Raw genomic sequence first — 27,055 nt, 5'->3', positions numbered from 1 at the left:
AGGGTGAAGTGGATAGTTGGAAAAGGAGATAGGCAGGTCAGACAAGTCCGGACAAGTCACGGGGACAGCGCTGAGCTGGAAGTTTGGAACTAGGGTGAGGTGGGGGAAGGGGAAATGAAGAAACTGTTGAAGTCCACATTGATGCCCTGAGGTTGAAGTGTTCCGAGGCGGAAGATGAGGCGTTCTTCCTCCAGGCGTCTGGTGGTGAGGGTGCGGCGGTGAAGGAGGCCCAGGACCTCCATGTCCTCGGCAGAGTGGGAGGGGGAGTTGAAATGTTGGGCCACGGGGCGGTGTGATTGATTGGAGCGGGTGTCCCAGAGATGTTCCCTAAAGCGCTCTGCTAGGAGGCGCCCAGTCTCCCCAATGTAGAGGAGACCGCATCAGGAGCAACAAATACAATAATGATATTAGTGGATGTGCAAGTAAAACTTTGATGGATGTGGAAGGCTCCTTTAGGGCCTTGGATAGAGGTGAGGGAGGAGGTGTGGGCGCAGGTCTTACAGTTCCTGCGGTGGCAGGGGAAAGTGCCAGGATGGGAGGGTGGGTTGTAGGGGGGCGTGGACCTGACCAGGTAGTCACGGAGGGAACGGTCTTTGCGGAAGGCGGAAAGGGGTGGGGAGGGAAATATATCCCTGGTGGTGGGGTCTTTTTGGAGGTGGCAGAAATGTCAGCGGATGATTTGGTTTTTGTGAAGGTTGGTAGTGGAAGGGGAGTACCAGGTGCGTTCTGTCCTTGTTACGGTTGGAGGGGTGGGGTCTGAGGGCGGAGGTGCAGGATGTGGACGAGATGTGTTGGAGGGCATCTTTAACCACGAGGTTTTTACCTATATTTGTTAAGTGTTTACCATGCTTAAAAGTGGACGTGTGTGATATTGTACCTCCCCAGCCAAGGATTTCTGTAGAACATAGTCAGCTTTCCAGTCATGACATTTAACAAAGAAAGCAAACAAATTGATGCAGTATTTAAGTACCAAGAAATACATAGCTTCAGATATTTCCACCTGTCCTTGGATGTGTCTGCCCTGTCTGCATTTACTTCCATCTGCAGTGATTGACGTGTGCCTGAGCAATCCGTGTGGAGCCAATGCCTCCTGTATCCAGCAGGATGGAAGCTTCAGATGCTCCTGTGGGACTGGCTACACCTGGAATGGATCTGTCTGTACAGGTGTGTGATGGGGATCAGTGAACCCAGTGGGGAATGAACTGAACACACAGCTTCCATAGCAGACTGGAGACTTTGTCACGTTCCTAACAGGTTTGGGCAATGTGGGAGGACATTAAAACTGAGCAGTGGTAATTTACCTCATTTCATGTTCTCTTTCATTTCTTTCCCCATTAGTAATAACAATAAGAAACTGCTGATTTAAATGTGTCAATACAAGAGAGTAGGAGACTTGGTCATCAGAAGAGGGCATTCAGTCATTTTAGACCTCCCCAGTTGGGAATGGCTTTAAAAGATTGCTCTCCAAGAATCATGTAGTTGAACTATAATCCTGGGTGTGTAGTATTCAAAAGTTTAGTATTCACTAAGCTGACAATCCCCAAATGAACTCTTCCTTTACTTTAAAATCCAGATGTGAATGAATGTGAAAGTGGAAGCCCAGACTGTCACAGCTCGGCCTCCTGTTTCAACAGCCCCGGCTCTTTCCAATGTGTGTGTGAGGCTGGTTACACTGGGGATGGGAGAAACTGTACAGGTAAGTGGTACTGAAGCATCCTAGAAATAAAACATTCCGTTTCTCTCTTCAATCTCCTGATATTTGTTTTTCATTTTTATCCCTCATATCTGTGAAATCTGTTCTAGCCTGGCATCTTTTGATCTCGGCAATGTAACTGCTCATTATCATTTACTGGTAAAGTATCCTCGAAAATCTAGTCATGTTGTTTACCACAAATTAATTCATTTCTGGTTTTGTAATTGAGCAGGCCTCTGCACGGAGGGCTATTCTTCATCTCATCCTGGAATATTCATCTTTTATAAGTATCATGTGATTCCAGCCTAAATATTTGTACATATAGAGAATTTAAGGTGCATAACACTGGGGACCCATCAATGATCACTTCCTTTTCTTCTAACCCCCAGATGTGAACGAATGTGAAAGTGGAAGCCACGACTGTCACAGCTCGGCCTCCTGTTTCAACAGCCCCGGCTCTTTCCAATGTGTGTGTGAGGCTGGTTACACTGGAGATGGGAGGAATTGTACAGGTAACTGGCAATTAATATTTTTGGCCAGAAATCATTCCATGTTCATCTTAATTCTTCAGGTATTCCTTGAAATTTGTATCCCAAGTCTCTGGGAATCTGTTCCAGCCTGGAATGGAGTTCACTTCGGAGTATCTAGGTTTATGTGATACAATTGTGACTGTCTGAGCCAGATGAATTATATGGTGCACCCTTTGCTTTGGACCGAGTTCAATTCTGCTCTGTCAACACTCATGTAAATGAAACATGTTTGTCACAGTTAGAACTAGGCAATTATTAGCCTTTGATGTTACTCGTCTCCAGCCTAACATGACTGCAGAGAATTGCAGCTTTTGGCATTGATCAGTGAATTTCACAGAGCATGGGAGTCACAGATTTGTTGTGGTTCTGTTTGCCGAGCTGGGAATTTGTGTTGCAGACGTTTCGTCCCCTGTCTATGTGACATCCTCAGTGCTGTCACCTAGACAGGGGACGAAAAATCTGCAACACAAATTCCCAGCTCGGTGTACAGAACCACAACAACGAGCACCCGAGCTACAAATCTTCTCACAGACTTTGAAGTCACAGATTTAACAATTCGTGTTTGTTTTTACCTGCAGTGATTGACGTGTGTCTGAACAATCCGTGTGGAGCCAATGCCTCCTGTATCCAGCAGGATGGAAGCTTCAGATGCTCCTGTGGGACTGGCTACACCTGGAATGGATCTGTCTGTACAGGTGTGTGATGGGGATCAGTGAACCCAGTGGGGAGTAAACTGAGCACACTGCTTCCACAGCAGACTGGAGACTGTCACATTCCAAACGAGGCTGGGGGAGGGTTATAAGTTCTGGATTTTGCTCTCACCATGTTGAAGTAATTAGTTTAACAAAAATGGAGGTTTGCCTTTAAAATGAGACATTCTGCTGACACATATTGGTAAGGCGAAGGCATGGACAGTAACTTGCCAGTTAAGATGTTGAAGATGAGGTGTATACAACATGTTAATTTGTGCTCAGCACAGAGCAGAGAGGTGATTGGGATTTACTCATCACCCTTTCCTGTTGCCAGAATAACCATGATTCCCATACGTGGGTGTGATTGTCACAGAACTTAAATAGCTGGAAAGCAGGATGGATTTCATCACAGGAGCAGTAACAGGAGAGTTTTAGAGATTATTCCCAGCACAGTGTGTCAGGCTGAAAATCTGATGGTAAACCATTCTTCTACAGCTCACAATTCTGCCCAAGGAAAGAGTGAAGATACAATGATAATAACCTGGATGAAGGTTTGCTCGCTGAGCTGGGAGGTTCATTTCTAGATGTTTCTTCACCCTACTAGGTAACATCTTCAGTGGGCCTCTGGTGAAGCAGTGTACATGATTCCTGCTTTTTATTTATATATATGGGGTTCTTTGGGTTGATGATGTTATTTCCTGTGGTGATGTCATTTCTTGCGGTGATGTCATTTCCTGTTCTTTTTCTCAGGGGGTGGTAGATGGGGTCTAACTCAATGGGTTTGTTGATAGAGTTCCAGTTGGAATGCCATGCTTCTAGAAATTCTCGTGCGTGTCTCTGTTTGGCTTGTCCTAAGATGGATGTGTTTTCCCAGTCAAAGTGGTGTCCTTCCTTATCTGTATGTAAGGATACTAGTGAGAGAGGATCATGTTCATTTTGTGGCTATTGGTGTTCATGTATCCTGGTGGCTAGTTTTCTGCCTGTTTATCCAATGTAGTGCTTGTTACAGTTCTTTCATGATATTTTGTAATATAATATTAATATATTTTGTATTATTTGTAATACAGTATTTTGTAATATAATAATAATGAAACAAAAAAAACACATCCATCTTAGGACAAGCCAAACAGAGAGAAACATGAGATTTCCTAGAAGCATGGCATTCCAATTGGAACTCTATCAACAAACACACAGAGTTAGACCCCATTTACCACCCCCTGACAAAAAAACAAGAAATGACATCACCACAGGAAATTACATCACCAACCCAAACATATAAATAGAAAGCAGGAATCATGTACACTGCTTCGCCTGAGGTCCACTGACGATGTTACCTAGTAGGGTGATGAAACGTCTGAAATGAACCCACATCCAGAACCTCAACCTGAGCTAAACATCTTCTCAAAACTTACCAAGATAATAACCTTATACGAATGTGCCAACCTACAAAAGGACAGACCTAGTGCCAGTCACGAGAGGCCACTCTCTCATTTTAGTGTGCAGTATCTCTGTAGACATTTTCCACCCAGCAGTCCTGTGTTTCAAGTGTAAAAGCAGAAAGTTTCCAATTCACAGTGCTCACTATCCTCCAATTAATTCTTCCCTTAATCTCACAGATGTGAATGAATGTGAAAGTGGAAGCCACGACTGTCACAGCTCGGCCTCCTGTTTCAACAGCCCCGGCTCTTTCCAATGTGTGTGTGAGGCTGGCTACACTGGAGATGGGAGGAACTGTACAGGTAACTGTATCCAGTGTTAAATGACCCAACCTTTCTGTCCAATTATCTCTTGCTGTCCACGCCTGGTTAAACCTGCTCACGCTTACTCAGTCTGATTTGCACTCCTTGTCCCATTTTGCATTGTCCATTCTTGATGGGGACAGCTTTAACACTGAGTGACAGCATGGACCCATATTCCAAGAGAGCATCATGACCAAGTCCAACTCTGCTCTCGCACAGCTTGCACCTTTTGAAGTAGATCATCCTCATTAGAAGAGAGCATTCTGTATCCTTAAACCTTTCTTGCCCAGTACCTCTGTCCATAATAGTCAGCTTTGCATTGCACAGAAAATATTACAAGAAAGGAAGAAAATTTGTCAAATATTTGAGGGAGAGAAACCAAACAGTTATATTGGGTTACATTTTCCCAGCCCTTGAGTGATATGTCAGCAGCAAGTAATTTATGAAAATAGTTAAGATGGGAAGAATGAGTTTCTCAACATCGAGAATATAGACTCTGATTTTGCACCCGAGGTTTGAACAGCAATATGACTTTGGTTAGTGAGTGGCGAGAGTCCTATTTCCTCACATCAGTGAATAGCTGCCAATCCTATTTCATTTACATGCAGTTGCACATTGTCACATGCATTTGGTGCTAACCAGGCATTGACAATTCCCAACATGAAAGTCAGAGTGGGAAACTGGCAACTCCAGCTCACTGCTTGTTCCTCTAGGCATTCATCCTGGATGCCAGTCCCCAGTATATCCACATCTGCACCATCCATCCTCAGAGGTTAGCATGAGTTACATTCCAGCTTTGTCACATCATTAAGGCACCTCTCTGACTCACTTGATCGGCATTGCTACACTTCAGTGCTGCACTTTGCTGGCACCCAGTACCTTTCATTGTAATGTTGATGTTCGGGCTCTTTGTGCATAGGGACAGCCATCCAGTTCATGGATTGGACCAAGATACAACAAGGGCTTGTTGTTTGTTCTGTTAGTGCTCACCCACTTTGTGCCTCCTCAGTTGTTCACAGCATCTTTGCCCTGCCTTTTGCTACTTCATTCAGAGCCAACAGGCATATATAGTACACCTGTTCTGCCATTTCCGGCAGACAGATAGATCGTTGTGGTTGTCAGCGGTGATCAGTCAAGGTGACTGTTGCTGTATAGCACTGAGTTATATTGCTGCCATATCTAGGGTGTTTGCCAGCAGCTTAAACAGCAAGCACACTGCACAGGCATTAACCAAGTGGCAATGTCCCAAAGTCAAAGTGGAGTGCTCAGTCAAGTAAAGAGGGTCTTCATTCAGGGGTTCCCACCATATTAGGTCAAAGGCAGAATCCAATCTCATTCTAAGAGTTTGGACACAGTCAGTTGATCACTAGAGGCAGTCAATGTTAAGGATTCCATATCACAATCCATTGGGTGTGCCACAGTTAGTCCTAGAGTTTCAAAGCCACCAGTGCTGGGAACTGCGGCTATTCAGCCAGGCAACTGCACAGAGATCAGTCAGGAGCTTGGTACTCATCGGATGGAGCTGTTTCTCCAATCATAGATCATAGAATTACAGAATCCCCTACAGCATGGAAACAGACCATTCAGCCAAACAAGTCCACACCGATCCCCTGCAGAGAGTAACCCACTCCCCTACCCTATTGCTCTACATTTCCCCGATTAATGCACATCCCTGAACACTATGGACAGTTTGGCATGGCCAATTCACCTAACCCACACACTTTTGGACTGTGGGAGGAAACCAGAGCACACACAGACACAGGGAGAATGTGCAAACTCCACACAGACAGTTGCCTGAGGCTGGAATTGAACCCAGGCCGCTGGCCCTGTGAGGCAGCAATGCTAACCACTGAGCCACTGTGCCTCCCTCTGCAAATCAGTCAGGAGTGGGCCGCAGTGAGTACTGGTGGTCTGCTCACTGAAAGTCAAGGTGAGGGGTTTCAGCGGTGGTAATGGAGCTGGGGAAGTCGATGCTGGGGATTGGAAACAGCATGCTGGGTGTTGATGGGTACAGTAAGAGTGAATGTGGCATTGCAACGTACAAGTGATTGATGAATAAAATTGTCCCTTAGGTTAGTTAGGCACCAGGGTCCTAATCACCCTTTGACAGGAGGACGGTGCTGCATAATGGTGAGCTGGAGGGCCGGGACTTGGTAGAATGTTGGGTATGAAGATTAGAAGAAAGGTTTGGGAGGGAATGTGTGGAACTTCAATACAGATCGGCTCAGCGGTGAGTGCAAGTAATGAAAGAACATGGAGGTTTGGGGAGGCCCATTGAGTACTCAGATGAACCTGCAACTGAGCATACCAAGTGCAATCTCTGTAGCCTTCCATCCTTATCCAAAATGCAAATGGCAACAGAAATGGAAAATGGTTGTAACTGCCACATCCAAGTGGGTGGAGTAGGTTTCCTGGTGAGAATGCAGGCTTTGCTTGTGAGTGACTTGAAGGTCTTCATGGTGCCATTGCATGAATTAGACACTTCCACAGTACAAGTTGAAGTCATCTGTAACCATTGCACCCTGTATGTGTGAAATGCTTCATTGTCAAACTGTATGGGATACAAATCCTGGTCACACGCAACCTTCACCATGTCATTGGTCATTACGGATTGACCACAATCCTCTCTGTGAAGCAGAAGTAGTCACAGATGATCCTAAACCTGGGCGGCGCGGTGGCTCAGTGGTATACCACTGCTGCCCCACAGCAACAGGGACCTGTGTTCAATTCCCGTCTCGGGTGACTGTCTGTGTGGAGTTTGCACATTCTCCCACTGTCTGCGTGGGTTTCCTCCGGGTGCTCCGGTTTCTTCCCACAATCCAAAGATGTGCAGATCAGTTGAATTGGCCGTGCTAAATTGCCCATAGTGCTAGGTGCTAGGGTAAGGGAATGGGTCTGGGTGGGCTACTCTTCGGTGGGTCGGTGTAGACGTGTTGGGCCAAAGGGCCTGTTTGCATACTGTAGGGAATGGAATTTAAACTTGGCCTCTGTGGACTCCATTCACCAAAACAATCCCACCTCTCATAGGTTGTACAAGGAGCTGACGTATTCTCATTTTGGACTGTATTCATCAACATGCACTTTCTCAGGTATAGTGCTACACATAGTCTGGATCGCAGTGGTTCAAGAAGGCAGCTTACCACCATATTCTCAAGGACAACTAGGGACCAGCAATTAATGCTCACCCAGCAGGCACACATCAATCACCAGGAGTAAGTGAGGACTGCAGATGCTGGAGATCAGAGACAAGAGTGTGAAGCTGGAAAAGCACAGCAGATCAGGCAGTATCCGAGGAGCAGGAGAATCACGTTTCGCACAAGAGCCCTTCATCAGGAATGAGACTGTGAGCTGAGGGGGTGGAGAGATAAATGGGAGGTGGATGGGGCTGGGTATAAAGGTAGCTGAGAGTGCAAATGGGGAATGGAGTTGGGGGTAAATGTGATAGGTCAGAGAGGAGGGTGGAGCAGATAGGTGCGAAGGAAGGTGGACAGGTAGGACAGTCATGAGGGCAATGCTGAGCTGGAAATATGGATCTGGGATAGGGTGAGGAGTGGGTGGGAATGAGAAAATTGGTGAATTCCACATTGATGCAATGGGATTGGAGAGTCCCGAGGTGGAAGATGAGGTGTTCTTCCTCTAGGCATGGATTAGTGGAGACCCAGGAGCTGTATGTCCTTGGCGGAGTGTGAGGGGGGGTGTGGGGGTTAGGTGTTTGGCTACGAGGCAGTGGGGCTGGTTGGTGCGGGCGTCCCAGAGATGTTCTCTCAGTGCTCTGCGAGAAAGTGTCCTGTCTCCCCAGTGTAGAGGAGACTGCATTAGGAACAATGGATACTGTAAATGACATGTGGAAGTGCAGGTAAAACTCGAATCACCTTCCACCCCACCAACCTTTGTAGACATTGCATCATCTTCCACCATTTCCGCCACCTACAAATAGATCCCACCACCAGAGATATATTCCCCCCCCCCCCCCCCCAACACTATCCACTTTCCATAAAGACCATTCCCTCCATGACTCTCTTGTCAGGTCCACATTCCCCCACCAACCCACCCTCCCCCCTGCCACCACAGGAATCTCAAAACTTGCACCAACACCTCCCGCTTCACCTCCATTCGAGGCCCCAAAGGAATCTTCAACACCCATCAGAGATTTGCCTGCACTTCCACACGTGTCATTTACTGTATCTGTTGCTCTTGATGCAGTCTCCTCTACATTGCGGACACAGGATCTCTACTTGCAGAGTGCTTCAGAGAACATCTCCAGGACACCCACACCAATCAACCCCACTGCCCCGTGGCCGAACACGTACTTCCGTGGAGGAAGCACGCCTCACCTTCCGCCTCGGGACTCTCCAACCACATGGCATCAATGTGGACTTCACCAGTTTTCTCATTCCACCTCCCCACCCCCCGCCCTCTGTAGGACTTCTGTATTTCCCAATTCGTGTTGTTCACATGTGAATCTGGCAGTGTGCAATGAGAAGGTTTCACATTTACATAAATGTGGATCCTAATATAAACTCATACTTTTAATCCTCAGATGTGAATGAATGTGAAAGTGGAAGCCATGACTGTCACAGCTCAGCCTCCTGTTTCAACGGCCCCGGGTCTTTCCAATGTGTGTGTGAGGCTGGTTACACTGGAGATGGGAGGAACTGTACAGGTAGCTGACAATTAATCTGCACCAACAGAAGCTGTCCAATTGCTATCCATGTTCTTTAAATGTTCCTTGTAATCGCATCTGCCTTTCCTACTGAACTGACTGGAGACTTTGTCAAGTTCCAAACCAGACTGCAGCAGTAATCAGATCAGGGTGTGAGTTCTGGAGTTTGTCTTACATAAACACGTCAGTAATTAGAAATGAATAAGGTGTTTAGCAATAGACTGCGGCTCCCTTCACAATAAGGATTGCACACATGGATGCTGACTGTCACGGCTAAGACATGGAAGATGACTTGCTCAGCAAATTGTTGCAGAATGTTTGGAGAAATGCAATGGTGCAGTGTGTACTGATCGACTTCCTGTAGTCGTGCGACATTGCTGCAGACGGTATCACTTTAGTATGGTGCAGTCAGTCAACACATGACGTGGAGCACCTTATCAGAATTGTGAAGCTGGGATGAATGAGACTTTCAGAGCTGTGGTAAAGCCAATTCCTGTGCAGAAGAAGTAAAACTGTAGTCTTTGACCTTAAAGTGCTGTGTGAGAGTCAGAAAGCCTGTGAGTTTTCCACACTCTGTTACTGTGGAAATGAGAGGAGATATGAGACCGATTTGAGATTAGTGTCAATCTCAGTGGAGAAAGTGGGAATAGGTCCAAAATTGAATACAGATTTTATGCAAGTAAGAGAGGCAGCAGTATGATTATCACTGGGGAAAGAGTACAACAAGCTGTAGTGCACCTACAATTACTCATTGAGGAGTAGAAACGCAAGCAGAGGTCATGAAGATTTAAATGATATGTTTTGAAGTCTCTACAAAAATGATTTTCGAATGAGTGTCCAGAGTTTTTCAAAGTGTGATTGGACTAAAAAGTTAAGTCTGTTTCTGCTTCCACAGCTGTTGCCAGACCTGCTGAGTTTTTCCAGCACATTCTGCTTTCATTTCTGGTCTCCAGGATCCACAGCATTTTTCTATTGTATTTGTCAGTATGTACAATATTTATGGGTTGTTTCCGCACTGGAATGCAAATCATTGGGGCAATTCCTTATGAGATAATCATCAAATGTTGGACAGTGAGGAGGAATGGTTTAACATGAAATACGTGAGAGCATAAAAACAGGACCTCTGAATTTCCCAACTTGTGTTGTTCACATCCGAATCTGGGAGTGTACAATGAGAAGGTTTCAGATTTACAAAGCTGTGGATCCGAATATAAACTCATACTTTTGATCCCCAGATGTGAATGAATGTGAAAATGGAAGCCACGCCTGTCACAGTTCGGCCTACTGTTTCAACAGCCCCGGCTCTTTCCAATGTGTGTGTGAGGCTGGTTACACTGGAGATGGGAGGAACTGTACAGGTAACTGACAATTAATCTGTACCAGCAAAAGCTGTCCAATTCCCATCCATGTTCTTTCGATGTTTCTTGTAATCACATTTGCCTTTCCTGCTGAACTGACTGAGCTGTAGTGAGGATCCCTTTAATGGTCATTATCAGTTGGTGGGGACTCAGGAGGATTGTCTATTACCTGAAATCTCTGTTAGTGCCTCCACCGTAATTTTGGATGCACTTTGGAATGTTTTGCTGTTTCCTGAGGCACTGAAACTGAGCGATAAATTAACACACACTCTAACCTTTAAACAAGATCAAAGTTGGAAAGTAACTGGTCCAATGTAGGTAAATCCACTGCATCCTCTCTGCCTCCAATTGCCCCAAACTGTCCTTCCTGTAGTTACTTACCTTTACTCAGTAAAACCTCCAATCCTGATACCTCATCAAACTCTTCATTCTCAGCTTTGATAATGTTTTACATTGGATGCTAGGATACAGTCATGCACCAATCTCCTGTCATGAAATGTGTTCACCATGGCTAGAAATGGCTGGAAATGGACTTTCTGTGATGTTCTCACTCCCTGGTCCAGTGTATCTGCAGAAAATTGTAGGCTTTCCAGTGATCAGCAAACTCACCAGCACAGGGAAGGAAATTTGTGAAAGGTCTTGGGCCTGAAAGCACCAAAAATGACAGCTTGGAATATTTTTTTATGGACTGTGAATGAGTCTAAACCATCCACATTGATTTCCATCTGCAGTGATTGACGTGTGCCTGAGCAATCCGTGTGGAGCCAATACCTCCTGTATCCAGCAGGATGGAAGTGAATGAACTGAACACATTACTTTAGATTGGAGACTTTGTCAAAACGAGACAGGCTGTAAATGGTTCAGGTTTCACGTGTTTAGGAGTTTGCCTTGCGGGAAACATAGGAGTAATTAGCAATGAGTAACTTTGGTGACAGACTATGACTGCCGTCATGATAAGAATTGCTCACATGGATACTGTTAAGGCTAAGCCTTTAGCAGAGTGTTGCAGAGTGTTTGGAGAAATGCAATGGTACAGAGTGCACTGACTGGTTTGCTGTGGTCATGTGACTCTACCTCAGCTGTAGGTGTTACCAGTTTAGTTTGTGGCAGCCAATCAACGCATGGCATGAAACACTGTCAAAATTGTGAGGGTAGATTGAGGAGCCTTTCAGAGCTGTAGTCAGCTCCTGTAAAAGGGGAAGTAAAGCTGCAGTCTGCAAGTGCTGTTCGAGTCAGAAGAGCTGTGAGTTTTCAACATCCTGTTGCTGTGGAAAAGTTTGGAAATATGAGACGGGATTGGAATTACTCCCAGTCTCTGTGGAATAGCTCTAGAAGTGAATGAAGAATCAGTGCACATAAGAGCGGTGTCAGTCTGATTATACTGTGGAAAAGTACAACAAGGTACAGTGCACATCACAACTGTCTCACTTTGGAGTCAAGAACCAGACAACTTGAGCAAGAAGGTTTTGTTGAAGTTCTTTGAGCCCTCTATTAAAATGACTGATGAATGTACATTCAGAGTTTGGACCGAGTGAGATTGGAAGGAAGGTTTGTTCTGTTTCTCACTGCACACTTGCTAACAGGCCTGCTGAGGTTTTCCAATGTTATTAATGTAACAACCACAACCATGTCTGTTGGCAGCTCATTCCATATGCGTACCACCCTCTGTGTAAAAAAAGGTTGCCCCCTCAGGTTCCCTTTTATTCTTTCCCCTCTTGCCCTCTAGTCCTCAATTCCCCAACCCTGGGAAAAAGACTGAGTGCATTCACCCTATTCATGACTCGCATGATCTTATACACCTCCAAAAGTTCTCCCTCAGTCTCCAACACTCTAAGGAAAAAGTCCTACCTTGTCCAACCTCCCCCAATGACTCAGACTGTTGAGTCCTGGCAACATCCTTGTAAATTTCTTCTGCACTCTTTCCAGTTGAATAATATCCTTGCTATAGTTTTTCTCTTTTGCATCCAGAATAGATGCAGACATTTTTCTAGGCTGGAATCCCAAACATATGCTGGGTATCTCAGTCTATGTGGCGTATCTGTTCCCAGTGAAAGGATGTATTTAGTGATAATTATTAAATGTTGGACAGGAGGAAGTTGTCTAAACATTGAGATATATGTAAGTGATTCAAAAGCAATTTTCAATACAAAATAAAATCCTCTACTAAGGCAGGAAGCTGGGAAGCTGAGCAATAAATTCAAGTGCAGTTCAAACTCATTTACAAGATCAAAGTTGCAAATGCCAATTCCCCAAACTGGCCTTGGGGGTCTGAATATAGCATTCTGTCATTTTATGCCAAGGTTTCTGTAGAAAGATTTGATCCATGAATCATGAAATTCAAGCTTAAATCTGGTATGTAACAGTAGAACATTTCAGAAAGCTGGGAATCTTTCAATGAACTCTTCTTTTTTCCTAACCCCAGATGTGAATGAATGTGAAAGTGGAGGCCATGACTGTCACAGCTCGGCCTCCTGTTTCAACAGCCCCGGCTCTTTCCAATGTGTGTGTGAGGCTGGTTACACTGGAGATGGGGAGAACTGTACAGGTAACTGATAATTAACTCCTTAGCTGTTGTTCTTTCATATTTGTTATTTAGATGTTTCTTGTGTTTTGTACCCCAGTCTCTGGGAGTCATAGACAGGTACAGCATGGAACAGACTCTCCGGTCCAACCCATCCATGCCTACTAGATATCCCAACCCAATCTAGTCCCACCTTCCAGCACCCAGCCCATATCCCTCCAAACCCTTCCTATTCATATACCCATCCAAATGCCTTTTAAATGTTTCAATTGTATCATCCTCCACCACTTACTCTGACAGCTCATTCCACACATGTACCACCCTCTGCGTGAAAAAGGTGCCCCTCAGGTCTCTTTTATATCCTTCCGCTCTCACCCTAAACATTTGCCCTCTAGTTCTGGACTCCCCCACCCCAGGGAAAGACCTTGTCTATTTACCCTATTCATTCTCCTCATCATTTTGCAAACCTCTATAAGGTCACCCCTCAGCCTCTGATGCTCCAGGGAAAGCAGCCTCAGCCTGTTTAGCCTCTCGCTATAACTGAAATCCTCCAACCCTGGCAACATCCTTGTAAACATTTTTCTGAACCCTTTCAAGTTTCACAACATCTTTCTGATAGGAAGAAGACCAGAATTGCACGCAATATTCCAAATTAGGCCTAACCAATGTCCTGTTCAACGACAACATGACCTCCCAACTCTTGTACTCAATACTCTGACTGACACGCTTCTATCCTGGGAAGGGTTTGATATCTAGAAGCTTCTTGCTCTTTCTGAAATAGCTGCTCCCTGTCTCACCTGACTGCGTTACAGACAGGATCCCTTCAGTGATTATTAGTCCATGCTGGGGAGAATGGTGTTTGTCTCATTCCTGAAATATGTGTGAGTGCCTCAAAAGACAACTTAGAAACTGGGTCACAAAGTGAGGGAGCTGAGCAAGAAGTCCACATATTACCCAAACTTTAATGAGAGTTCAAATTTGAAGGTCAGAAATAAATATCTGGATGTAGTTAAACCCGCTATGTCCTATTCATGTCCAATCGATTCACATTGTCTGCCTTGAAGCTACTCACGGTTACTCAGATTACCTGCCCTCGATCTCTCCATTTCCAACTGCCGCCGAGACATTAACCGCCTCAACCCATCTACCTCCCTCTCCCACTCCAACCTCTCACCCTCACAACGCGCAGCCCTCCACTCCCTCTGCTCCAATCCCCACCTCACCATCAAACCAGCAGATAAAGGGGGTGCAGTTGTAGTTTGGCATACTGACCTCTACACCGCTGAAGCCAGACGCCAACTCGAAGACACCTCCTCTTACCGCCCCTTCGACCATGACCCCAGCCCCCATCACCAAACTGTCATCTCCCAGACCATACAGAACCTCATCAGCTCAGGAGATCTCCCACCCACAGCTTCCAACCTCATAGTCCGGGAACCCCACACCGCCCAATTCTACTTCATTCACAAGATCCACAAGCCTGACCACCCTGGCCGACCCATTGTCTCAGTATGCTCCTGCTCCACCAAACCCATCTCCACCTACCTCGATACTGTCCTATTCCCCCAGTCCAGGAATTCCCCACATACGTTCAAGACACCACCCACGCCCTCCACCTCCTCCAAGACTTCCGTTTCCCTGGCCCCCAACACCTCATCTTCACCATGGATATTCAATACCTATATACCTCCATCTGCATGACCAGGGCCTCCAAGCCCTCTGTTTTTTCCTCTCCCAACATCCCCAACAGTACCCTTCCACCAACACACTCATTCGTTTGGCTGAACATGTCCTCACCCTTAACAATTTTTCCTTCAAATCCTCCCACTTTCTCTAGACCAAAGGGGTAGCCATGGGCACCCGTATGGGCCCCAGCTATGCCTGTCTCTTTGTTGGCTACATAGAACAGTCGATCTTCCGTAATTACACCGGGACCACTCCCCACCTCTTCCTCCGCTACATTGATGACTGCATTGGCGCCACCTCATGCTCCCGCGAGGAGGTTGAGCAATTCATCAACTTCACCAACACATTTCACCCTGACCTTAAATTTACCTGGACCATCTCTGACACCTCCCTCCCCTTCCTGGACCTCTCCATCTCCATTAATGACGACCGACTTGACACTGACATTTTTTTACAAACCCACTGACTCCCACAGCTACCTGGATGATACCTCTTCCCATCCTACCTCCTGCAAAAATGCCATCCCATATTCCCAATTCCTCTGCCTTCGCTGTATCTGCTCCCAGGAAGACCAGTTCCACCACAGAACACACCAGATGGCCTCCTTCTTTAGAGACGCAATTTCCCTTCCCACGTGGTTAAAGATGCCCTCCAACACATCTCGTCCACATCCCGCCCCTCCGCCCTCAGACCCCACCCCTCCAACCATAACAAGGACAGAACGCCCCTGGTGTTCACCTTCCACCCTACCAACCTTCGCATAAACCAAATCATCCGCTGACATTTCCGCCACCTCCAAACAGACCCCACCACCAGGGATATATTTCCCTCCCCACCCCTTTCCGCCTTCCGCAAAGACCGTTCACTCCGTGACTGCCTGATCAGGTCCACTCCCCCCTACTACCCACCCCTCCCTTCCTGGCACCTTCCCCTGCCACCGCAGGAACTGCAAAACCTGCGCCCACACCTCCTCCCTCACCTCCATCCAAGGCCCCAAAGGAACCTTCCACATCCATCAAAGTTTTATCTGCACATCCACCAATATCATTTATTGTATCCGTCGCTCCCGATGCGGTCTCCTCTACGTTAGGGAGACTGGACGCCTTCCTCGCAAAGCGCTTTGGGGAATACCTCCCGAACACCCGCACCAATCAACCCCACCACCCTGTGGCTCAACAATTCAACTCCCCCTCCCACTCTGCTGAGGACATGGAGGTCCTGGGCCTCCCCCACCGCCGCTCCCGCTCCACTGATGGGTGAGTGCCGAAACAGCGGGCACAGCTTAAAAATACGGGGTAGACCATTTAGGACAGAGATGAGGAGAAACTTCTTAACCCAGAAAGTGGTGGCTGTGTGGAATGCTCTGCCCCAGAGAGCAGTGGAGGTCCAGTCTCAGGATTCATTTAAGAAAGAGTTGGATAGAGCTCTCAAGGATAGTGGAATCAAGGGTTATGGAGATAAGGCAGGAACAGGATACTGATTAAGGATGATCAGCCATGATCATATTGAATGGTGGTGCAGGCTCGAAGGGCAGAATGGCCTACTCCTGCACCTATTGTCTATTGTCCCTCACCCCCGATGCCTGGAGGAAGAACGCCTCATCTTCCGCCTCGGAACACTTCAACCCCAGGGCAACAATGTGGATTTCACCAGTTTCCTCGTTTCCCTTTCCCCCACCTCACCCCAGTTCCAAACTTCCAGCTCAGCACTGTCCCCATGGCCTGTCCTACCAGCCTATCTTTCTTTCCACCTATCCACCCCACCCTCCTCTCTAACCTATCACCTCCATCCCCACCCCCATTCACCTATTGTACACTATGCTACTTTCTCCCCATCCCCAACCCCTTCTCATTTATCTCTCCACTGCAGGCACCCTGCCTCTATTCCTGATGAAGGGCTTTTGCCCGAAACATCGATTTTCCTGCTCCTTTGGATGCTGCCTGACCTGCTGTGCTTTTTCAGCACCACTCTAATCTGATCTCTGTAGAACATAGTCAGCTTTCCAGTCATAACAATTAACAAAGAAAGCAAACAAATTGTTGAAACATTTAAATACCAAGAAGCACAGAGCTTCACATATTTCTATCTGCAGTTATCGACGTGTGCCTGAGCAATCCGTGTGGAGCCAATGCCTCCTGTATCCAGCAGGACGGAAGCTTCAGATGCTCCTGTGGGACTGGCTACACCTGGAATGGATCTGTCTGTACAGGTGTGTGATGGGGATCAGTGAACCCAGTGGGGAATGAACTAAACACACTGCTTCCATATCAGAGGGAGACTGTGTCACATTCCAAACCAGACTAGAGTGCGTGTGATCAAATTATTTGGTATACTTGCCTTTATTAGTCAGTGCATTGAGTATCGGAGTTGGGAGGTCATGCTGCAGCTATGTAGGGCATTGGTTTGGAGAACTGCATGCATGTTTTGCTCCACCTTTTCAAGGAAGGATGTTTGAAACTTGAAAGGGTTCAGTAAAGATTTACAAGGACGTTGCTAGGGTTGGAAGGCTTGTACTGTAGGCTGGAGCTATCTTCACCACAGCGTCAGAGCCTGAGGAGTGACCTTATAACAGTTTATAAAATTGTAAGAGGCAGGGATAAGATAAATCGGCCAGGTCTTTTCCCTGGGCTGGGTGAGTCTAGACTTAGAGGACGTCGGATTAGGGTGAGTGTGGAAAGATTTAAGGGAATCTAAGGGTGGTGCATGTATGCAATGAGCTGCAGAGGAGGTGGTGGAGACTGGTATGATTACAATATTTAAAAGGCATTGATGGGTATGTGAATAGGAAGGACTTAGAGGGATATGGGCCAAGTGCTGACAAATTAAACTGGAATTATATAGACGAGTTGGACTAAAGGCCTGTTTCTGTGTTTTACATCTCTATGAACCTATCTAACTTAATCCTGAGAGTGTGGACAACTGAAAGATGTTTTCATCAGTCAAAAGATTTTCTTAGTCATTAGAGATCCCACCATTAGAGCACAGGGAGAAAAAAAATGACTCTCAAGTGTCACAAAGCTAGTCCCTTCTCCTTTTTCGAAAAGTTATTCCTTGGCTCAAGGAGACCCTGTCCTTGATTTTTTCAGAGGGGCAATAAACCAGGCCAGGCTCCAATCAGATTGATCTGGTACAGAGATGAAAAGGATTTTGAGAGGCCTTTGTAAACAGATGAGACTTCAGGCCAAAGTGGTCATGTTTTAGAAGTGACCTGTATAATGAAAGTGGAGTGGTCTGCTCTCTCTCTGAGCTGAGCAGTTTAGTTCAGTCTTGAACTGGTGAGGAGTTCAACAGTGAGATGTGTGGAAACTCTCTCTCTCTCTCTCTTTCTGGCCGTACATCTTTAACCTGTAAGCACGTGTTCCATTTATACTGGGTTTTAAAAGGAGTTTGCTTATTGGGACTGTTGGGTATATTTGGAACAGCGTAATTAAGTCTAGTTTGAATTCTGTAGGGGCTCTTTGTTCTATTCTTTGTGTTTAATTGTGTAATTTTGTGAATAAAGTTTTGTCTGTCTTAAAGTCTAGTAGTCAACCTAGCTATCTTACTCCGGGTAATTTTCACTGTACACTTACCGCAACAAATTACATAGTTATGGCCTGCTTAAGAATGTTTTGAGTGAGTTGGCCTAGTTCATAACACAAGAAAGTTGTCAACATGTACAGAAGCTTTAAGGTTGTCTGTTACATATTAAAGCATCTTGGTGTTATGCTGAGAGACATTCCAGATTGAAGAAGAACAACAGATTTGGGGAAAGAAATATTTGCAGAAAGGTCAGCAGAAAGATCAGGGATGGAGTATAGAAAGGAAACAGTGTGGAAAAGATCAGACAAACGTTGTTCCAGCATAGAGAAAGCAGTACAGCAACAACCCAAACAAGCCTCTGATTATCGCTGGTGAAGAGATGAGATGATGTTGTGTCGAATCTCTCCGCACCATGCAACATTGTCGAATGATCAGTTCTTGAGGTGATGTATGTTGTGACAGTTCAATGATGCCTGCAGGAGGACAGCATCAGGTGAATGTGAAATGTCGGGCATACACTGGGGCTGGATTGGACAAGATTATCAACTTTATCGATGTGTGTAAAGAAGCTCGAGATTGTGACCCAACATAGAAACCCTCAAAGTTGAGGTTGAGACAACACGTTGGAAATGATATTCCTCCCGAGAGGACAATGGAGCTGGACTCTAAAGCAATGGCAGGAATGAAGATTTGCAAATCCTGATGATGAATGTTTAGTAAAATCTAGTCAGTCCAGATGAAACAAGTGTAAAACCTGGACTGATAATTCCCTCCACTTGCTGGAAGAGATTTGAAGTGTTTTTCAGGCAACTAAGTCATTGATTGCTGACCAGATCTTAGAAGATTACAGAGATGTTGAGAAAGGTCAGAAATGCCATAGTTTGGAATAACTCAGGTGGATGAATTGTTGGTTTGCAGAGCAGTGTGATGCCAGCAGTGTGGGTTCAATTCCCATCACTGGTGTGAAGTTATCATGAAGGACTCTCCCACTCAACCTCTTCCCTCACCTGAGGAGTGGTGACCCGCAGGGTAAATCACTACCTGTTGCTTCTCTCTAATGAGAGAGCAGCCCTCTGGCCTAGTAAGACAATGGCAACACAACAACAGTTGGGAATATTATCTTAAAATAGATGAGACTGAGAGACATACTCAGCATCTGCTGAGAGGAATTCAAGCTCTTTTTAGTCCAACTTTAAATACAAAATAAGAAACTGCAAAAGAAGGGAGTAATCAAGAAAATGCACTTGTACAGAATAGATTAGCAGCAGGCAGAGTGCAGGGACCTTAATAATACCATACAATATTGACAGTGCAGCCCATAAAAGGACATGACCTGTGGTTGTCAGAAGAGAGCACTCTGTAAATTTACTGCTCCCTAGTTCAGGATCGAATAAGGTTATTCTCCAATAATTGAGTGGTTCAGGGATGTATGAAAAAAGTTTAATATTTACAAAACTGAGGATCTGCCAGTCATCTTTTCATTTCTTCTGATTCTCAGATGTGAATGAATGTGAAAGTGGAAGCCATGACTGTCACAGCTCGGCCTCCTGTTTCAACAGCCCCGGCTCTTTCCAATGTGTGTGTAAGGCTGGACTTATTGGAGACGGAAGGACTTGTATAGGTAACTGGTGGTGTAGATGTCCACTCATGTATAAATCAGCTCAATTCTAGCTTTATTCTTGGGATTTTTGTTTTATTTCCTGGGTATTCTGAAGTTCGGTCAGACTGAAATTCCAATCAAATGCATTTTGGTTGGTCGATGTGACACAACTTCCCACGGTGGAACCAACTGAGGCATTGGAAGGAAATAATTAGTGATAACTTTATGAGAGAGTGAGAAGCTATATGTATGAGTACATCAAAAGAAATTCCATTCACAAAATATAAACTTCAGCTGAAACAGGTTATTGTGAGGCTGAGCAAGAAATTCACTAACAACTCGAGCTTTTATACAAGTCCAAAGTTGCAAAGTAAATTCCAATGTGACTACGGCTGTCCAAAGAGAGGTATCTGTCCCTTCACTCCTCCTTGGTCCAGGATCTGTGTAGAATGTTTTTCTTCACTTTTCAGGACATTCACACCTAACTCATGGTATGTGCCAGTAGCAAACTTAAGATCCACAAAGTCACAAGAGATTCCAGTGAGCTCTTCCTTTCTTCTAACCCTCAGATGTGAATGAATGTCAAAGAGGGAGCCATGACTGTCACAGTTCGGCCATCTGTTTCAACACTCCTGGCTCTTTCCTATGTGTGTGTAAGACTGGCTACACTGGAAATGGAAGGACATGTAAAGGTAATCGATAAATAACCTACTCAGCCACAAACTATCACATTTCCATCTTTATTCTTGAAATTTGTATCCTCTATATCTGAGAGTCTGTTCCAGCCTCGAATGAGGATCGATCCAAAGATTTTTGGTTTGGGCAACATTTCAAGCAGTAACTGAGTTAGAGGCAGAATCACTTTGTGAATGACCTCATATTGTACTTTATTAGACTATAAAACCAAATGGAAGTTGGTCTCTGCTTTATAACTAAAATACCAGGCGAGTTTTACAAGTTGGAAAATCAAGTGGTGCACATTTTTAGCTGTACAAGGGGGAATGAACTGAATGGACAGCTTCCATATTTGACTGGAGATTCTGTCAAGTGCAGACTGGAAAAGAAAGCTGAGAGTTCACAAAACTAGGCATCCAACAATGATGTCTTCCATTCCTTTAACCCTCAGATGTGGATGAATGTGAAAGTGGAAGCCACGACTGTCACAACTCGGCCTCCTGTTTCAAAGCCCCGGCTCTTTCCAATGTGTGTGTGAGGCTGGTTACACAGGAGATGGGAGGAACTGTACAAGTAATTGGCACTTAAATCTTCATTGTTCCACTCAGTCTATTTCCATCTTTATTCTTTAGGTATTCTTTTTAATTCCTATGGGAGAATGTGAGTACTGCAGCTGATTCCTGATGAAGTGCTTATGCCTGAAGCGTTGATTCTCCTGCTCTTCAGATGCTGCCTGACCTGCTGTGTTTTTCCTGCACCACACTCTAAACATTTTTAAGTTCTATGTCCAAAGTATGGAATTATATATTGTAATGCAGCTTTGAATGGAAATCATGCCAAGATATTTCTTGATGGAAGTGACATATCTTTTCACAGCTAATTCATTGAATGGATTAAATCAGTGATAGTTATAAAATATTGGGACCAGTGAATGTTTGTGATCACTGACGCATGTGTGACTGCTTCAAAACTGACTCCAGGTGCTGAGAGCTGATCTGGAAAATGGAATGCATTAAACAATAAGTTCAAACATAACTCCAATTTTTATACAGGTTCAAGTTGGAATACATACCTCCCAATGGAGCTCAAGCCACTGTTACAAATCCTTCAGAAGGACAATGGAAGGGGTGTGACAGGTTTCTACAGAAACACACTGGGAATTTGCAAAGGGCCGACTCCCTGCTGCCAAGCACTCTTTGCAAATGTCTCCAACCTTGAGTTCAGGGGCGTTACACAGGTGGAATTATTGGACAGCATGAAGCCTGGTTTATCACTTGGGAATTCCCACTGAAGCTGATCCAATCATTCTCTGCACTCCCCCCCTTCACACACCTAGTCATCTCACTTCTCCTACCTATCCACCTGGTGCATGGGGCCTCTACCCACTTCCACTGCTCTCACATCCCTTCTGACTTGTTCATCTCATCCACCTACCCATTCATTCACTCTCCCACTTATCAAACATATCCTAACCTACCGCGCCTTCATTGGAAGATTGGACTTTTAAAGAAAGTACCTGAAGTCAGTAATGCTTGCTGTGAAATGAGGCTGTGCGCTCCCCTTCCCTTCCCTGCGCTCTGTATTCTGGGCTGAGATGGATGATCCAATCCTGCCCCTTAACGGGGATTGGAAGGTCCTGGCAGTAGGATCACCGTTGACAGCAAATCTCAGCCAAGCAGGAGGAATGACAGTGTCATGGTAATGACACTCATCTTATCATTCCTAATCTCTAGCTCATGTTCTGGGGATGTCGATTTAAATCCCACCATGGCAGCCGGTGAAATTTCAATTTAATATGAAACTGGAGTTAAAAGGCTAGCCCAAACCATCCCTGCATTGATGTAGAAACCGACAAATACCATGAATGAATAAAAGCTAAACTGTGTCCAGAAACTTAACATACTGCCCTAAAACTGGGCACCTTGACTCAGCCACAACTAAACTCTGCACTTTGTAGAATTCTCAAGCTTCATGGGACAGTGAGTGAGACCAGGTTGGAATTTCACAGCAGCCACTTTGACAGAGAAATGTTCACAAGAACAAGAGAGTTTAAAAGAACAGGCTGTCAAATGAGGAGGTGGTCACTGTTGGAAATGGACATTGTGTGGTTTTAACCCTCCCAGGTCTGGGAGCTCTGCACTGAATTGGAGACTCTCCAGTGATCAGCAAACTCCACATTGGAGGGAGCAGCATGGAACTGGTAAAACTGCTTGAGGACGTAAACATGGCAGTTACACATTTTTGTGATATTATCAGCCACCATGGGATTTAGTCTGAAGCACCCATATTATTCTGTATCTGCAGTAATTGACTGCAGTGTGTCTGAGTAATCCGTGTGGAGCCAATGCCTCCTGTATCCAGCAGGACGGAAGCTTCAGATGCTCCTGTGGGACTGGCTACACCTGGAATGGATCTGTCTGTACAGGTGTGTGATGGGGATCAGTGAACCCAGTGGGGAATGAATTAAACACACTGCTTCCTTAGCAGACTGGAGACTGTGTCACATTCCAAACTAGACCTGGGAAGTGGTGGGATCAGGTTATATATTGTGGATTTTGCCAAGGTGGTAGAGAAATGAATCAATAATTTTAGCAACAGACTGTGATACTCCTCGCTAGGAGATTTCTACTGCCAATTGCTGTTAGACTAGGCTAAGACAAGGAAAGAGAGTGTCTATAATTTTATGCTGTAGCCCCCATTTGATCAGGGCAGGAGGTATTTGCTGATCTCCGTTCTGCAGTACCTAAGACATCTAACTTTCACACATTTTGTGGATTAACATTGTGGATCCAAAAATGAGGTGGAAAGCAGGATGGAAATCATCAGAAGCTGCTGAATTCAACACGGTTGAAGCTGTGATGGCCATGACATATCAGGGAGTTCATCAGTCTGTTCTTCATTCCATGACAGCACACAATTCTCTCCGAGGGAAGAGTGAAATGAGAACGTACTGATTTCAGTGTGCCAGCTCACTGAAGGGCAGGTGCATTGTCTGTCTGAAGTGGGTGCTCTGTGTTTTTATACTTTCCTGTTCGGAGATTTCTGTAGATGTTTCTTGTCTAATGTCAAGTAGTTGAAGCTTTCCTCTTGATGTGTATAAAAATCTGAAAGACCACAAAGCTGTGTAGTTTCCAGTAAACTCTTCCTTCCTTCCTGATTCCAGATGTGAATGAATGTGAAAGTGGAAGCCACGACTGTCACAGCTCGGCCTCCTGTTTCAACAGCCCCGGCTCTTTCCAATGTGTGTGTGAGGCTGGTTACACTGGAGATGGGAGGAACTGTGCAGGTAAATGGTACTGAAGCATCCTGGAGAATAAAGCATTCTGTTTCTCTATTCAATCTTGCGATATTCTTTTTCATCTTAATCCCTCATAATTGGGAACTCTGTTCCAGCCTGAAACCTTTTGGTCTATGCAATGTTGCTGCTCATTATCAGTTGCTGGGAAAGTAACCTGGAAAATCTAGTCACGTTGTTTACCTTGTCCATTGCTGAATAAATTAACTAATTGCTGGTTTTGTAGTTGAGCAGGTATCCACAGCCCTCAGGTCTATTCTTCGTCTCACATCCTGGAGTATTCTTTTTTTTTACAAGAATCATGTGATTCAAGCCTAAATCTCTGTGTATGCAGAGAGTTTAAGGTGCATAACACTGGGGACCCACCAATGATCTCATCCTTTTTTCTAAACTCTGGATCTAAATGAAAGTGAAAGTGAAAGCCACAACTGTCACGGCTCAGCCTCCCGTTTCAACAGCCCCGGCTCTTTCCAATGTGTGTGTGAGGGGCTGGCTACACTGGGGATGGGAGGAACTGTACAGGTCGCTGAAAGTGTTGATCATAAATTATCGCTTTTCCATCTTTATTCTCCAGGTGTTCCTTGTAATTTGTAATCAGATTCCATGGGAATCAGTCTCCAGCCTGGAATTAGGATCATTTCAGAGCCTCTAAGTTTATCTGAAATGCTGTTATCTGACTCATTCAATTGAATGACAGGGAGGGCACGTTGTATAGTGACCATTAAATAATGTTGGACAGTCAGAATGTTTGTCAAAGCCGTGAGATAAGTGTGAATGTGTCAAAAGTGATTCTTGATACAAATCATTAGCTCTTCCCACATGCTGAAGTATCAAATTTGAGAGATAAATTCATGTAAAATTCCAATGGTTATGTATGTCAAAGAAGAAAAGGAAATGGTCCGGTGTATGTAACTCCACCGTCCTATGGCTTTCCAGTTGCTTTACACAGTTCCTCTTGAAGTTGTACTGAGTTAATATTGCAGCCTCAGTAGTACATCAAATTCCTCATTCTCGATGGGATAGGTTCAAAAGAGAGTGACTTTATGTGCAGCTATTAGAATAGAGTTCAATGAACTGAACACACTGCTTCCACACCCGACTGGAGTGTATTTGACATTCCAAACCAGACAAAGATCAAGAAATGTGTTCTGAGGTTTGCTTTGTCAATGACAGATCATTGATAAGTTATTCCTGATGAAGGGCTTTTGCCTGAAACGTCGATTTAACTGCTCCTCGGATGCTGCCTGAACTGCTGTGCTCTTCCAGCACCACTAATCCAGAAACTGAATCCAATAACAATGAAACAGTCCATTGACAATTATTAAGGTTATGGCAAGGAACGTGACTCTGTGTGAGGTGCTGAATGTGGTTCACACATTGTTGGACTGTACCCAGCATAGACTCCGAATGAGCGGGGACCATTTACTTACCACTTTTTCCCAGTTCTCAGGAATTCTGGATTCCTCATAAATGGGGCTGAGTGAATTGAAGAATAAATGAAGTGTAGAATGGGATGAATGATATCAGTGTGACAGATACAAGACTCTCTGTGCCTTGCTGGATACACTGCCATCACAGCCCTTTCAGACTGTAATCAGCCTGCATCTCATTGCATTCCTATACGCAATTCTCTCCAGCAGTAATTTGAAAGTGTATCCAACGAAAATGCACAACAGTGATTCTCAGGAGAGGACACTCTGTGATTTTGGTTCTTTATTCACATTATTCTCTAATAGAAGCTTCGAGACAATGTGAAGAGAGTTGAATATTGACAAAGCAATGGATTGTTTGATGAACTGTTCCTTTCTTCTTATCTCACAGATGTGAACGAATGTGAAAGTGGAAGCCACGACTGTCACAGCTCAGCCTCCTGTTTCAACAGCCCCGGTTCTTTCCAATGTGTGTGTGAGGCTGGTTACACTGGAGATGGGAGGGGTTGTACAGGTAACTAAAAGTGATTCTCCCCAGTCATAAATCATCACTTTTCCATTTTTATTCTCCAGATGTTCCCTGTAATTTGTTTTGACATTCTCTGGGAATCAGTTTCCGGCCTGCAACTGGGATCATTTCGGAACCTCTAAGTTTATCTGCAATGCTTTTGTCTGCCTGTTCCAGCTCAATGACAGTGAGAATACATTTTACAGTGATTGTTAAAGAATGTTGGACAGTCAGGATTTTTATCAAATCCCTGAGATATGTGTGAATTTGTCAGAAGTGATTTTGGATGCAAATCAGAAACTCTTCCCACATGGTGGAGAGTCAAAGTGGAATGATGAACTCATATACATAAAGATATGAATTTTATATCAAAGTTGAAAAGGAAATGGCCCAGTGTAAGTAAATCTATCATCCTATCGTTTTCCAGTTGCCTCTCATAGTCGCTCCTGAAGTTGTGCTTAGATACTATTGCACCTCAATTGACCATCAAATTCCTCATTCTCGATGGGACAGGTTTACGTGAAGATATTAGAGTATAATCCAATTCTGCAGTCGCACAACCCTCTCATGTAAATGAAATGTGTGCACTTTGATTAGAAATGAGCATTCTGAGTTATCCTTACTCCCATGTCCAGAATCACTGTAGAAAATTCTCAGTTTTCCACTGATCACCAAACTCATGAGCGCAAAGAAGGAAACTTCAGAAAGATGCTGGGACTGGAAACTGCAAAGATTACATATTTTAGAATCTATCACTATATCTAAACCTCCCGTATTAATTTCTTTCTGTAGTTATTGATGTGTGTCTGAACAATCCGTGTGGAGCCAATGCCTCCTGTATCCAGCAGGACGGAAGCTTCAGATGCTCCTGTGGGACTGGCTACACCTGGAATGGATCTGTCTGTACAGGTGTGTGATGGGGATCAGTGAACCCAGTGGGGAATGAACTGAATACACTGCTTCCATAGCAGACTGGAGACTGTGTCACATTCCAAACAGGTTTGGGGGCTGTGGGAGGACTTTATTGGAATTTGCTATGTTGGTGGAAAAATGTGCTGACAGGTTTTGGAACAGGAAATAATGCCATTTACAATGAGCTATCCCAAGAAATTAGTCAAGTTCAGCTAATTTCTGTTGACTGAA

At 44.9% G+C, this 27,055-nt stretch overlaps 2 long non-coding RNA genes across 2 annotated transcripts; both read left to right on the top strand.

Moving 5' to 3' along the window:
* The first annotated feature begins 13,116 nt into the window (after positions 1-13,116).
* LOC148146801 (uncharacterized) lies at positions 13,117-21,244 on the top strand. Its single transcript, XR_015760353.1, has 4 exons — positions 13,117-13,220; positions 19,903-20,025; positions 20,574-20,696; positions 21,131-21,244. It is a non-coding gene; the product is annotated as an uncharacterized LOC148146801 (long non-coding RNA).
* Positions 21,245-23,839: 2,595 nt separating this feature from the next.
* Positions 23,840-26,803, top strand: LOC148146800 (uncharacterized). Its single transcript, XR_015760352.1, has 3 exons — positions 23,840-23,965; positions 25,796-25,918; positions 26,705-26,803. It is a non-coding gene; the product is annotated as an uncharacterized LOC148146800 (long non-coding RNA).
* Positions 26,804-27,055: the final 252 nt, after the last annotated feature.

This window comes from Chiloscyllium plagiosum, unplaced genomic scaffold, assembly GCF_037043375.1.
Source record: "Chiloscyllium plagiosum isolate Xiang-an unplaced genomic scaffold, Cpla_swu_hap1 HiC_scaffold_19, whole genome shotgun sequence".
Lineage (NCBI taxonomy): Eukaryota > Metazoa > Chordata > Chondrichthyes > Orectolobiformes > Hemiscylliidae > Chiloscyllium > Chiloscyllium plagiosum.
Note: the sequence above shows the minus strand (reverse complement) of the source record. Positions and strands in the feature narration are given on the sequence as shown.